The sequence below is a fragment of the Bos indicus x Bos taurus genome, chromosome 5, assembly GCF_003369695.1.
Source record: "Bos indicus x Bos taurus breed Angus x Brahman F1 hybrid chromosome 5, Bos_hybrid_MaternalHap_v2.0, whole genome shotgun sequence".
In the NCBI taxonomy this organism is placed as follows: Eukaryota; Metazoa; Chordata; class Mammalia; order Artiodactyla; family Bovidae; genus Bos; species Bos indicus x Bos taurus.
Genome location: NC_040080.1, coordinates 119,455,847 through 119,471,535, shown reverse-complemented (window position 1 = coordinate 119,471,535; position 15,689 = coordinate 119,455,847).

Here is a 15,689-nt window from a genome sequence, read left to right as displayed (position 1 = left end):
TGTAAGGCTGGCATGCTATGGCTGGTGAGTGTAGCACAACCAAGGTCTCTAAACTTCTTTTTGATTGCTCACCCTTATTAATAAGACATTTTGAGCTTGATATTTTTGTTTTTGTTTTGTTTTTTCTCTCTCTCTCCCCCCTTCCCTCTTCCCTTCCTCCTTCTATATCCTTCTTTGGAGAACACTAGCCTAGCAAACTGTCTAGTATAGCATCTCAATGGGCCTTGACTATTCTGTATTCAAGCATTCCCAAACTGGCTGCCTCTGCAGTTAATCAGCCTGATGACATATTTTGTTTGGTTTAGGTGGCATTTAAAAATCTAGCCAAAGTTTAAAAACTGAAAGAAGTCATATTTTTTAATTAAAAAACAGTTACAGCGTCTCTTTAAAAATTTATATGTGGCAAGAATTAGCTGGATGTGTCTTCTTTAGTTTGCCACATTCCTTACCACTCCCTATTATTCCCAGATGAAACCAAGTTTCAGTTCAGTTCAGTTCAGTTCAGTCTCTCAGTCGTGTACGACTCTTTGTGACCCCATGAATAGTAGCATGCCAGGCCTCCCTGTCCATCACCAACTCCCGGAGCTCATTCAGACTCATGTCCATCAAGTCGGTGGTGCCATCCAGCCATCTCATCCTCTGTCATCCCCTTCTCCTCCTGCTCCAATCCCTCCCAGCATCAGAGTCTTTTCCAATGAGTCAACTCTTCACATGAGGTGGCCAAAGTATTGGAGTTTCAGCTTTAGCATCATTCCTTCCAAAGAACACCCAGGACTGATCTCCTTCAGAATGGACTGATTGGATCTCCTTGCAGTCCAAGGGACTCTCAAGAGTCTTCTCCAACACCACAGTTCAAAAGCATCAATTCTTCAGCACTCAGCTTTCTTCACAGTTCAACTCTCGCATCCATACATGACCAATGGAAAAACAATAGCCTTGACTAGATGGACCTTTGATGGCAAAGTAATGTCTCTGCTTTTGAATATGCTATCTAGGTTGGTCACAACTTTCCTTCCAAGGAGTAAGCGTCTTTTAATTTCATGGCTGCAGTCACCATCTGCAGTGATTTTGGAGCCCCCCAAAATAAAGTCTGCCACTATTTCCACTGTTTCCTTATCTATTTGCTATGAAGTGATGGGACCAGATGCCGTGATCTTCGTTTTCTGAATGTTGAGCTTTAAGCCAACTTTTTCACTCTCCTCTTTCACTTTCATCAAGAGGCTTTTTAGTTTCTCTTCACTTTCTGCCATAAGGGCAGTGTCATCTGCATATATGAGGTTATTGATATTTCTCCCGGCAATCTTGATTCCAGCTTGTGCTTCTTCCAGCCCAGCATTTCTCATGATGTACTCTGCATAGAAGTTAAATAAGCAGGATGACAATATACAGCCTTTCCTTTTCCTATTTGGAACCAGTCTGTTGTTCCATGTCCAGTTCTAACTGTTGCTTCCTGACCTGCATACAGGTTTCTCAAGAGCCAGGTCAGGTGGTCTGGTATTCCTATCTCTTTCAGAATTTTCCAGTTTCTTGTGATCCACACAGTCAAAGGCTTTGGCATAGTCAATAAAGCAGAAATAGATGTTTTTCTGGAACTCTCTTGCTGTTTCGATGATCCAGTGGATGTTGGCAATTTGATCTCTGTTTCCTCTGCCTTTTCTAAAACCAGCTTGAACATCTGGAAGTTCATGGTTCACGTATTACTGAAGACTGGCTTGGAGAATTTTGAGCATTACTTTACTAATTGCCTTTTATTATTTCACATGAATCATTGGGCTTCTTAAAACTATAGTCACTTGAATTTTTTTAAATGGTTCTCTTTTTTCAGTTATGTAAACCACCAGTGTTTTTCAAGCATATAAATCTGCCTCTCCTATTTTACTCATTATTGTTTATTCAGCATTTCCTGAGAAGTAATAAATTCTTGTTTCTTGGTGGAATATGCTCCTGAAAAGGGCAATTGCCTTTGCTGGTAATGGTAATGAAAAAAAGTGAATGCTTCTTGGCCAGAAATTATATAGAAGCTTAGAATGGAATGTTTAATTAAGTTTTCAAGATGTAGAATTATAGTTTTAAATTATACTTTACTGAATGACACAAAAATTAAATAATCTAGTAATTTTTGCAAATCTGAGAGTTCTCTAAATTCTTAGGACATGGCTTTAAGTCTGTTCAAATATTTTGGTTTTCTGGTCCTATTCCTTTTAACTGAATTTTAAAATTTAATATTTGGTCACATTAAAAACAAAGCTTATTAATAATCACTGAGGTTGTGTGATCTCCTACATTCTGTCAGGGCTGGAAAAACATTCATTAATCCAAAATCACAATACTATAATTATTCCTCTTAACTACTCAGACCCATTGTTATAGCTTTTGCTCTGCTTGCCTGCTCAAAGCACTTTATCAATTCATCAAAGGGAGTAAAATAAGCCATAAAGCATCCTGTGTAGCCATAGAGCTTTCTTAGAACAAAGACTGGCCCAATTTTTCCAATGAGGAGCAACCTGTGAAAATTCTTCACAAAGAAGTTATAATTTTCATCACACCTCTTGATTTACAAAGATGATGCTATCAATCAACAGTGCTCTTTAGTAAAGTGTTGTTGAAGTATGCTGTGGGAAACTATTTCTTCGGTGTCACATTATGAGCAGAAAGATTACTGAACAAACAGGTTGCTTTGCTTCCAGAATTACAGGACTACCCAATTCTCCAAAATAAATCTCCACATTCATAGCATGGCCTTTTATGGCCCTCACACTCCTGTGCTGCCCTTTTATCTCCACAGGCAAGTCATGCTTTCCAACAATGTCAATGACACAGTCACTGCCAGCATCTTCTCTGCCACCACAACCGCTCATTCAACACCGCACACACACAGGCGTTCTCAGGCTTTACGTAAAAGCCAGCCTTTCAACATTTTGGGAGTACTCAATCCTAAGCATAGTTCTTCTCATTTAGGAAAACTCTTTTGAAGTATTTCCACTGTCAAGAGTTGACCGTGACTTTTCTAATTCTTGAAGGAAATCAACTGCTGATAATTCAACTGCTGATAAATCAACTGCTACAGTCCATGGGGTCGCAAAGAGTCAAACACGACCGAGTTACTAACACACACACACACACACACACACACACACACATCTAGACTTGGCTATATAATTTACTGGGCCCAGCGCAAAATGAAAATGTGAGACACTTTGATCAAAAAGCAGAGGAAAAGTAAATTAAAAGTGTAAAAATACACAAAAATTGAACTACCATATGATTCAGCAATTCTACTCCTGGAAGAAAACAAAAACATTAATTCAAAATGACACACCCACCCTAATGTTCATAGCAGCATTATTTATAACAGCCAAGATTCTGAAGCAACTTAGGTTTCCATCATAGAAAAATGGCTAAAGAAAATGTGATATATATATATATATATCACATATATAACTAACCTTAACCCATATATATATATATTTCACATATATATATATATGCAGAAACACATAATGGACACAATGGAATGTTACTTAACTTTAAAAAGAATGAAATTCTGCCATTTGCAACAACATAGACAAACCTAGAGGGGATTATGTTTAGTGAAATAAGTCAGACAGAGAAAGACAAATACTATATTATTTCACTTATATGTAGAAGATGAAAAATAAAACAAATGAATGAATATGATAAAACAGAAACAGACTCACTGATATGAGAACAAACTACTCGTAACCAGTGGGGAAAGGGACTTGAGGAGGGGCAAAATAGGACTAAAGGATTGAGGTACTAATTACTATGTATAAAAAATAAGAGACAAGGATATAGTGTATAGCACAGGGAAATAATAGCAATGATTTTACATGGAGTGTAATGTATAAAAACACTGCATCAGTATGTTGGACAGAAACAGTTTTGTTGGACAGCAAAACTAACATAATATTGTAAATAAACTATAGTTCAGTTAAAAAAACAAGCACAAAAACATAAATTTTCCCTTAAAAATATGTTAATATTTATAAAATATAACAAGGGTAATAATTATATAGGAGTACCAGCATAAACACAAATTTGAAAAAATCAATTTTATACCATAAAATTAAAAATAATATTTTCTATTATATCTTGATTACTAGTAAAAGTTTTCTGACATGGAATGCTAAAAGTACTTTTGTTGATTCATTAAAATTATACAGTTAGCAATTTAATTTTCAATTGGTATAACTTAAAGTGATGTCACCTGTTCTTGGCAAATGGAATGCCACAGATGATTTGATCGTTTTTAATTTAGACAAAGATCTTTCTGCTAATGCAACTGCTAATAGAGCTGTTAAGAATATTTTATAGACTGTGACAACAAAGACATAAATTTTGGATAAGCTATTTCAGAAAGAATTTTCTATACCTAGAACTAATGGTTCTTGTGGAGCCATTTTCCAGAAAGATTTAATTTTTCACACATACCAGTTTCATGTAAGTCTGAATTTAGTTTTAAATGCAAATGTATACAATGGCATTTTAATGTTTCTTCTGACATTTCTTGTAACTTGTGGAGTTCGTACAAAAAACCAAAACTGGCTTTGTGATTTGCACATAGTTCAAAAGTGCCTGTTTATGTATACTATCGTCAACCAATCAAGGAATTTTTAAAACAGTTTTCCTTTTAATAATTGTTTCATCCAAAGTTTTATATGAAAGTTGCATTGTTTTCCGATGACTGTGATGATCTTTACATTTAATTTCTAAGTCTACAAATGCAGAAAATTCTGTAGTTTTGCAGTGTCGCAGAAGTTTTTGAAACCATAGATTCTCAAATCTTTAAAGAATTCCAGAAACTCCCTGAATATGCTTTATTGGGTTATTCATGTGAACAATTTTATTTTATAGTACTTTGCTGACTAATTTATCTGAGAGCTAGCAGGTCCTGTCCCGATACTCAGGTCTGAAAGTTAATACATCTGCAGACACCACTGGCCTGGACTGGCCATGGGAATGACAGGCAAGTCAGCCTCCCAACCTATCCTGCAGCGGTCCCCGCAAGGAGCCCTCCTCTCTCCTGGGGGCCAGGGTGCTGTGGCAGTGGCTGCAGCGGCTCTCCTGCTGCTACATTCAAGGGCGCCAACAGTATGGACCCAGATCTAAGCTCAGCTGCGTCCTTGGACCCCCGGATGCCCAGACTGGCCCAGTGCGCAGGAACTGCGTGCAGCCGGGTCCACTGCTTGGGGCCCACGTGGACCTCACCCCACCTGCACGCACGATGTGCTAAATGCCATGCCTCTGCTTGTGTGCATGCTCCAATGTCCCATCGGCTTTCACCTACAAAACTCAGGCTCAAAGATAGAAAACATTTAGATGGTGCCAACAGAGAGTAAGGGCTTCCCTGGTGGCTCAGACGGTAAGAAATCCGCCTATAACGCGGGAGACCTGGGTTCGATCCCTGGGTTGGGAAGATACACTGGAGGAGGGCATGGCAAGCCACTCCAGTATTCTTGCCTGGAGAATCCCCATGGACAGAGGAGTCTGGCGGGCTACAGTCCATGGGGTTGCAATGAGTCGGACATGACTGAGCCACTAACACTTGCACTTCTTAACTTCCACTTACCAGAGCATAAAGCAAACACAGGGACCCTGGTGAGAGGTGGGCCTTGTAGGACTGCCCAGGTCACCACTTGCAAGCCATCTTGCTAGTACTCTAGGCCCTGTGCCGGTGTCCCCTGGGTCTCAGTACATTCAGTTCAGTCCAATCCAGTTCAGTCACTCAGTCGTGTCTGACTCTTTGCGACCCCATGGACTGCAGCACACCAGGCCTCCCTGTCCATCACCAACTCAGAGTTTACTCAGACTCACGTCCATTGAGTTGGTGATGCCATCCAACCATCTCATCCTCTGTCCTCTCCTTCTCCTGCCACCTTCAACCTTTCTCAGCCTCAGGGACTTTTCAGATGAGTCAGTTCTTCACATCAGATGGCCAAAGTATTGGAGTTTCAGCTTCAGCATCAGTCCTTCCAATGAATATTCCATAAGTTAGCAATTCCCAAACCCTGTTCTGCAGAAGAGGTGCTCTGTAAAAGAAAATATAGCAATGGGATATGCTGCTTGAGTCCCTACTCTGGGATTCCCAACTCACATTAATAAATTACAGTCTGGAAACCCTGACTTAAAGAGGCAATTTCATTTAGCCCATCCTTTCTGAAATAAAATCCCATTTAGGTAAAAAGCCTCTGCATATGCTGGGAAATGTTAGTAACCCATAAAATAAAATTTTTTAAATGCTGTGCTACACTATATTTCAGTCTTATTTCAAAAAATCCTAAAGGCTTTTTTCTTTTTTATCCTCCACCTCAGAACAGGCATTCTATCCTCCAACTAAGGATAAAAGTAAACTAATATCACGGCTATCATCATTATATCACAGCTTAACATAATATATAAAAATATGTGTCTGTATCAAGTATAAAAGTATTTATATATTATGTTGTAGTTTAAATAGAAGGCCTATTCCAAGGTAGAGGATAAAAAAGAAAAATGCCTTTAGGAATTTTTGAATACTGGATTACAGCATAGCACAGCATTTAAAAAATTTTTTATCAAGGCTTTACATAATATATAAAAATATAAGAAAGTATATTTTGCTTGGTAATAATAAAATTTTAATTATTACAACATAATGTTTTATCCTGAAGGTCATATAGGAGTTATTGCCCCTCTAGACTACAAAATTACATGATACCCGTTTATTCTGTTGTATGGAAGGAGTTGTTTTTAACCTCACATATGTGATTTTTGTTAAATAGAGCTATATAAAGCAACTAAAATTGCATTCCCTAGTGGCAGGTCCCAGAGAAGGCAATGGCACCCCACTCCAGTACTCTTGCCTGGAAGATCCCATGGATGGAGGAGCCTGCTAGGCTGCAGTCCATGGGGTCGCTAAGAGTCAGACACGACTGAGCAACTTCACTTTCACTTTTCACTTTCATGCATTGGAGAAGGAAATGGCTACCCACTCCAGTGTTCTTGCCTGGAGAATCCCAGGGACAGGGGAGCCTGGTGGGCTGCCGTCTCTGGGGTTGCACAGAGTCGGACATGACTGAAGTGACTTAGCAGCAGCAGCAGCAGTGGCAGGTCCATTGAATGGCAGGTCCTAAGGTAAGTAAAACATTCGAGATCACAGACAATTTCACTGAAAAATTTTTTTAATGTAAATCTCTGTTTCCTCTTAAAATCTTCAATGGCACCTCACTTCTAGGGAAAAGTACAAACTTCTTAAGATGGCCTACAATGCTTTGTATATTTTAAAAGCACCTACATTGCCTGCCTCATTTGTACCATTCCTTTCCTTATTTACCATATATTAGCCATTCTGGCTTTCATTCATTCATTCCACAAATATTTATTGACATACCATAAAAATATACAAAAAGAATAAGGACCATGCCCCCAATAAAACAAATGAATATAGAATCTGTAATACAGTGTCAGGTAGAGACAAATACTATAAAGAAAAATAAAACAGGCAAGAAGTTACAGTTGGCAGCAAGGTATGTTTTTAGTTGGAGTGCTCAGGACATCTGAGAAGACTTCTGTTCTGGTTTTTTGTTTGTGTTTTGGTGATTTTTGTTTGTTGGTTTGGTTTGTGTTTTTTTGTTGTTGTTGTTGTTTGCCACAGAGCTTATAGGATCTTATTATAGTTCCCCAACTAGGGATCAAACTTGGCCCATGACAGCAAAAGCACTGAGTCCTAACCACTGGATCACCAAGGAATTCCTGAAAAGGAGACTTTTGAAAAGAAACCTAAGTGAGGTAAAGGCACAGCCATGCACAGGCCCAGGGGAACAGCATTAAAGGTAGAGCTTGGGGTGTGCACTGCATGTTGTGAGGAACAAGATGACTATTGGAAACAGATGAAGAAAGGGGAGAGTGGCATAAGATAGTAAATAAAAAGTAGGCAGGGCCAGAAAACGTAGGACAGCATGTGAGTTGGGGTTCAAATGTTACAGGAAGTCATTCCTGTTGCAGGATTTTGAGCAGGGGAGTCCCATATCTGATCCATGCTTAGAAGTTATACTTCACTCCTATTTGCAGAACAGATTGAGACAGTACAAAGGTAGAGACAGAGAAGTCAGAAAGCTCTTGCTTTGGCCTGAAGGTGGTGATTTAGGCCAAGACAGCTGAGAAGAGCTGTTGAAAAACAGCTATACTAACATGCACATTATAAATGCATATCCAACAGAATTTGCCAAGGGAGAGAACTAAGACATGAGATCAAAAGAAGAGTCTAATATCCAAGGTTTGGGGGACTGAGCAATAAAGTATTTGTGATGCTAAAAATGCCAAACACTGGAGGAAGAACAAGTTTTAGGGGAAAAAGTCAAGAACTCTGTTGTATCCTGGGTGAGTTTGAGCTGTCTAATAGACAGCTGGGTCTCCTAGACACCCAGGTGGAAATGTCACATTGACAACTAGATGGATGCGAATGGATTTCATGGGAAAATCGGGACTGGTGTGGTAAATCTGAGAGTTATCTTCTACGTTTTAGTCCCTCAGATGCAGCAGGTTCTGCCTCTACTCCTTTGGACATGCTGGTCCCTCTGTCTGAACCTTTTCTCATTTACCCCTCATTTCACTGGCTTCCATTAGTCTTCCAGGAATTTTGTTCAAATGTCATTTTCCCCTGGAAGAAGTCTTCCCAGATTGCGCAGGCCAGATTTAACCCCTCTGTAATATGATCTCCTAATACCTCATAACTTTTCAACATAGTATGTGCGCATGCTAAGTCGCTTCAGTTGTGTCCAGCTCTTTGTGACTCTATGGAACATAGCCTGTCAGGTTCCTCTGTCCATGGGATTCTCCAGGCAAGAATACTAGAGTGGGTTGCCATGCCCTCTTCCAGGGGATCTTCCTGACCCAGGAATCAAGCCTGTATCCCTTACATCTCCGGCATTGACAGGTGGGCTCTTTACAACTAGCACCACCTGGGAAGCCCTCAACATAGTATGGATCACAGTTATTTGCAAATAGTTATTTTGGAGACTAATAATTGTCTTGCCTTTGCCTTGTTTCTGTAATTGCAAGGATATCTGTCTTATGCACTTGTAAATTATCAGCACCTAGTGTAGTGTCTGTTATGTAGCAGCACTCAATAATGTTTGTGGAATTAATTAACAAGTTAATTAGTTCCAGAGAAATTTTCCTCCATGACCACTTCATTGGCTCTCTACCTTTTCTCCAACATATGAAAACATATGTTCTTACTGCCAACAACACTTGAAGCTTACTCTCAAATATTTTTAAAAATCCTATGAAGATGTAACTCACTGGGAGAAGAGAAGCCAGATGTGCAGAATTGCTTTTAGGTCTAGAACTACATTTAAGGCCAATTTTTTGGAAATGACTGATAGGATTGTTTTTGAGGAAACAAAAGTTCTCATTGATGCCAATAAATAATCAGAGAGACAGATTATCATGTTTCTTTAGTACCGTAAAAGTAAATTGTGAAACTGAACCTGTAACCATACAAAAGCTTTCTGACAAATGAAGTATAGATCGGTGTTTTTTTTTTTTTCTGCTTCATCACAATGAATTGCAGCTAGAAAGTTCAAAGACCAATCAAGTCATGTGTAATTTACTACGTCGATGGAGAAGTGTTCAACTGGAAAACTAAAGCATTTAAACATGAAATTGACTTTTAAAGAATCTGTTCAGAAATCTTTTTAGCATCAGTTTAGAAAGGAATCTAGAAAAAGCTGACTTTATCCATCCAACTCAAATATGTTTATTTTCGGATGAGAGTGTTTGAATACATTCCCCTGTCTTTCCACTTCACATTCTCCATCTTTTACCTGAATAAGTCTTTTATTTCCTTGGAATTTCAAATAAAGTTCTGGGGAAATCTGAAAGCCTCATGATAAGCTTTGAGTTTATATCTCTCCTATAGTGCTTGTTTCATTATAACAAATAGTTAAAACACACCAGTGGAAGACTACTGCATACATTTGTCTCTTGGAGAAGACATCTCCAAAAGGATTTAACTTGAGAATATTAGACTTCCTGTTCTTCTCTTTCTAACCTAAGGGCTAACACTTTTCTCAGTATTGTCACTTAACACTGCTGACAGATAATTTAAGGTGAAGTTGTTGCTAAATGAGATGATACAACATCTCATTAGAAATATTTCTTTACATATCACATTGCATCCAAGTACATGAAACAACAAGAGCAAAATTACTACCCAGATACTAGACAATCACATAACCATAATTGCATGGTTTCAAATATAACTTTTTCTAATAATCATGTACCTGAAAAAAAATAGTTTACCTATTTTTTACATTGCCTTTACTAGTTGACAGACATTAGTGAGTGAGTTTAAGCTAGACTGAAACTATGAGCCTAGAGTCCATAAATGCCATGTTCACTGCCGTATTTTCAAGGCCTAACACAGTGCCAGGTACTCAATACATGGTCAGTAAACAACCATTATTCACGCAAAGAAAAGTGGAGAAAATATAAAGGATAGTTGGAGACAGTTGTAAAGCCTCATGTATTTTTTAAAGCAAGTGACCTGAATTCTAATCCCTGTGTTTGTTTGGATGAGATTTAAGAAAGTTACTTTACCTCCCTGAGCTTCTAGTAATTATGCCCAAGTTCTCTTTTAGGTCTGCAATTTCAACTGTTTAGTCGCTAAGTTGTGTCCAACTCTCTTGCGACCCCATGGATTCTAATCTGCCAGGCTTCTCTGTCCTTGGGATTTCCCAGGCAAAAATACTGGAGTGGGCTGCCATTTCCTTCTCCAGCAATTCCACTGTATTAGATGCCATTTTCTACAAATTTCTTAATTTTATTTTATGGGGCCAAAATACTACAAAAGCAATGGAAGTTCATTGTGTCAAATTAAATGATATTGTCACATGAAGAGAAACGTAATGTTCTCCCTCTCCTCTTCTTCCTGTCCTAAGCCCTGGGGCGACAGCACAAATTCTGAGGAATAAATTCTCCCATATCTGCCTGTATTTATAAGCATAATTTTCTGTGGGTCACTGTCTCTCCAGCCCAGAGCTGAAATACAGACACATCATCACCCTTCTTCTCCTGTTCTGTTACCTCTGTTCAGATGTCACCTCAGTTGTTACCTCCTCTGGGCATCCTTTCATACCTCCCTGAGTAAATTCCTGTTTGTACTGGAAACAGATAGTTGTTGATCCAACTCTAGTCTCTCTTTCTAGTGTGGTCTTATGATGGCGTGGCTAGGAAAAGCCTTGCCCAGCTCCCAAGATGAGTGAGGTGAGCCCAGGTGACTACACTTTCTCATATGCAAGTTGAAGCATTGTGGAGTATATATGATCGCCCAGTCCTCATCTCCACCCCTTAAACCCACCCATCTTACCCATCGTTTGAGGTTACAACTATTCCTTCATAGACTGCCATCAACTCTTTGGGATATCTTTGAAGCCCTGTTGCTTTTACATGGCCAGCATTCAAGTGTTCTTATTCTAATAACCCTGATTTTCATTTGGAAAAGTATTTCCCTCTCACTCTGAGTTCTATAATTTGGATGGACCTGACTCCACCTTTTGGGGTCCAGAGAAGTGCTACATGACATAAACCTCACCGATAAGCTTTCTCCATCTGTCTGACAACAAAAATTAATTCATGGATGGGCACTTTACCAAAGTTATTCCAACAAGAGGACATGCCAAGAGTTTTGCTGGAGTTCTCGGGAAGAGGTGCTCTTTTGCCACCATTGTTACTCAGGTGGCATCAGATCAGATCAGATCAGATCAGTCACTCAGTCATGTCCGACTCTTTGCGACCCCATGAATCACAGCACACCAGGCCTCCCTGTCCATCACCAACTCCCTGAGTTCACTCAGACTCATGTCCATCGAGTCAGTGATGCCATCCAGCCATCTCATCCTCTGTCGTCCCCTTCTCCTCCTGCCCCCAATCCCTCCCAGCATCAGAGTCTTTTCCAATGAGTCAACTCTTCGCATGAGGTGGCCAAAGTACTGGAGTTTCAGCTTTAGCATCATTCCTTCCAAAGAAATCCCAAGGCTGATCTCCTTCAGAATGGACTGGTTGGATCTCCTTGCAGTCCAAGGGACTCTCAAGAGTCTTATCCAACGCCACACTTCAAAAGCATCAATTCTTCAGTGCTCAGCCTTCTTCACATTCCAACTCTCACATCCATACATGACCACAGGAAAAACCATAGCCTTGACTAGACGAAACTTTGTTGGCAAAGTAATGTCTCTGCTTTTGAATATGCTATCTAGGTTGGTCATAACTTTCCTTCCAAGGAGTAAGCATCTTTTAATGTCATGGCTGCAGTCACCATCTGCAGTGATTTTGGAGCCCAGAAAAATAAAGTCTGACACTGTTTCCCCATCTCTTTCCCATGAAGTGATGGGACTGGATGCCATGATCTTCGTTTTCTGAATGTTGAGCTTTAAGCCAACTTTTTTACTCTCCACTTTCACTTTCATCAAGAGGCTTTTGAGTTCCTCTTCACTTTCTGCCATAAGGGTAGTGTCATCTGCATATCTGAGGTTATTGATATTTCTCCCGGCAATCTTGATTCCAGCTTGTGTTTCTTCCAGTCCAGCGTTTCTCATGATGTACTCTGCATAGAAGTTAAATAAGCAGGGTGACAATATACAGCCTTGACGAACTCCTTTTCCTATTTGGAACCAGCCTGTTGTTCTATGTCCAGTTCTAACTGTTGCTTCCTGACCTGCATACAGATTTCTCAAGAGGCAGATCAGGTGGTCTGGTATTCCCATCTCTTGAAGAATTTTCCACAGTTTCTTGAGGTCCACACAGTCAAAGACTTTGGCACAGTCAATAAAGCAGAAATTGATGTTTTTCTGGAACTCTCTTGCTTTTTCTGTGATCCAGCGGATGTTGGCAATTTGATCTCTGGTTCCTCTGCCTTTTCTAAAACCAGCTTGAACATCAGGAAGTTCACGGTTCACATATTGTTGAAGCCTGGCTTGGAGAATTTTGAGCATTACTTTACTAGCATGTGAGATGAGTGCAATTGTGCAGTAGTTAGAGCATTCTTTGGCATTGCCTTTCTTTGGGATTGGAATGAAAACTGCCCTTTTCCAGTCCTGTGGCTACTGCTGAGTTTTCCAAATTTGCTGGCATATTGAGTGCAGCACTTTCACAGCATCATCTTTCAGGATTGGGAATAGCTCAACTGGAATTCCATCACCTCCACTAGCTTTGTTCGTAGTGATGCTTTCTAAGGCCCACTTGACTTCACATTCCAGGTGGCATAGCATAAATAAAAAGCTGCTAAAGGTTACTTTTGCCACAGCATAGATAGCACCTCTCTGATTCATAGACTCCTCCAGCCACCTCCAGTAAGCCCCACATCTCTTTGATTTTACCTTACTGAGGCAGATATTACCTTCTATCTGTTTTACCCTCTTTCCCAAAATTTTAAGTTCCATGAAGGTAAAGATGTCCTATTCTTCTTTGGTATTTCCCAATGCTTTTGTGTACTACCTAGTACTTAATAAATGTTTTTAATTTTATTTTATTTTTGAACTTTACATAATTGTATTAGTTTTGCCAAATATCAAAATGAATCCACAACAGGTATACATGTGTTCCCCATCCTGAACCCTCCTCCCTCCTCCCTCCCCATACCACCCCTCTGGGTCGTCCCAGTGCACTAGCCCCAAGCATCCAGTATCGTGCATCGAACCTGGACTGGCAACTCGTTTCTTACATGATATTTTACATGTTTCAATGTCATTCTCCAAAATCTTCCCACCCTCTCCCTCTCCCACAGAGTCCATAAGACTGTTCTATACATAAGTGTCTCTTTTGCTGTCTCGTACACCGGATTATTGTTACCATCTTTCTAAAATCCATATATATGCGTTAGTATACTGTATTGATGTTTTTCCTTCTGGCTTACTTCACTCTGTATAATAGGCTCCAGTTTCATCCACCTCATTAGAACTGATTCAAATGTATTCTTTTTAATGGCTGAGTAATACTCCATTGTTTAAATGTACCATAGCTTTCTTATCCATTCATCTGCTGATGGACATCTAGGTTGCTTCCATGTCCTGGCTATTATAAACAGTGCTGCAATGAACATTGGGGTACACGTGTCTCTTTCCCTTCTGGTTTCCTCAGTGTGTATGCCCAGCAGTGGGATTGCTGGATCATAAGGCAGTTCTATTTCCAGTTTTTTAAGGAATCTCCACACTGTTCTCCATAGTGGCTGTACTAGTTTGCATTCCCACCAACAGTGTAAGAGGGTTCCCTTTTCTCCACACCCTCTCCAGCATTTATTATTTGTAGACTTTTGGATCGCAGCCATTCTGACTGGTGTGAAATGGTACCTCATAATGGTTTTGATTTGCATTTCTCTGATAATGAGTGATGTTGAGCATCTTTTCATGCGTTTGTTAGCCATCTGTATGTCTTCTTTGGAGAAATGTCTATTTAGTTCTTTGGCCCATTTTTTGATTGGGTCATTTATTTTTCTGGAGTTGAGCTGTAGGAGTTGCTTGTATATTTTTGAGATTAGTTGTTTGTCAGTTGCTTCATTTGCTATTATTTTCTCCCATTCTGAAGGCTGTCTTTTCACCTTACTAATAGTTTCCTTTGATGTGCAGAAGCTTTTAAGGTTAATTAGGTCCCATTTGTTTATTTTTGCTTTTATTTCCAATATTCTGGGAGGTGGGTCATAGAGGATCCTGCTGTGATGTATGTCAGAGAGTGTTTTGCCTATGTTCTCCTCTAGGAGTTTTATAGTTTCTGGTCTTACGTTTAGATCTTTAATCCATTTTGAGTTTATTTTTGTGTATGGTGTTAGAAAGTGTTCTAGTTTCATTCTTTTACAAGTGGTTGACCAGATTTCCCAGCACCACTTGTTAAAGAGATTGTCTTTAATCCATTGTATATTCTTGCCTCCTTTGTCAAAGATAAGGTGTCCATATTTGCGTGGATTTACCTCTGGGCTTTCTATTTTGTTCCATTGATCTATATTTCTGTCTTTGTGCCAGTACCATACTGTCTTGATAACTGTGGCTTTGTAGTAGAGCCTGAAGTCAGGTAGGTTGATTCCTCCAGTTCCATTCTTCTTTCTCAAGATCGCTTTGGCTATTCGAGGTTTTTTGTATTTCCATACAAATTGTGAAATTATTTGTTCTAGCTCTGTGAAGAATACTGTTGGTAGCTTGATAGGGATTGCATTGAATCTATAAATTGCTTTGGGTAGTATACTCATTTTCACTATACTGATTCTTCCAATCCACGAACATGGTATATTTCTCCATCTATTAGTGTCCTCTTTGATTTCTTTCACCAGTGTTTTATAGTTTTCTATATATAGGTCTTTAGTTTCTTTAGGTAGATATATTCCTAAGTATTTTATTCTTTCCATTGCAATGGTGAATGGAATTGTTTCCTTAATTTCTCTTTCTGTTTTCTCATTATTAGTGTATAGGAATGCAAGGGATTTCTGTGTGTTGATTTTATATCCTGCAACTTTACTATAGTCATTGATTAGTTCTAGTAATTTTCTGGTGGAGTCTTTAGGGTTTTCTATGTAGAGGATCATGTCATCTGCAAATAGTGAGAGTTTTACTTCTTCTTTTCCAATTTGGATTCCTTTTATTTCTTTTTCTGCTCTGATTGCTGTGGCCAGAACTTCCAAAACTATGTTGAATAGTAATGGT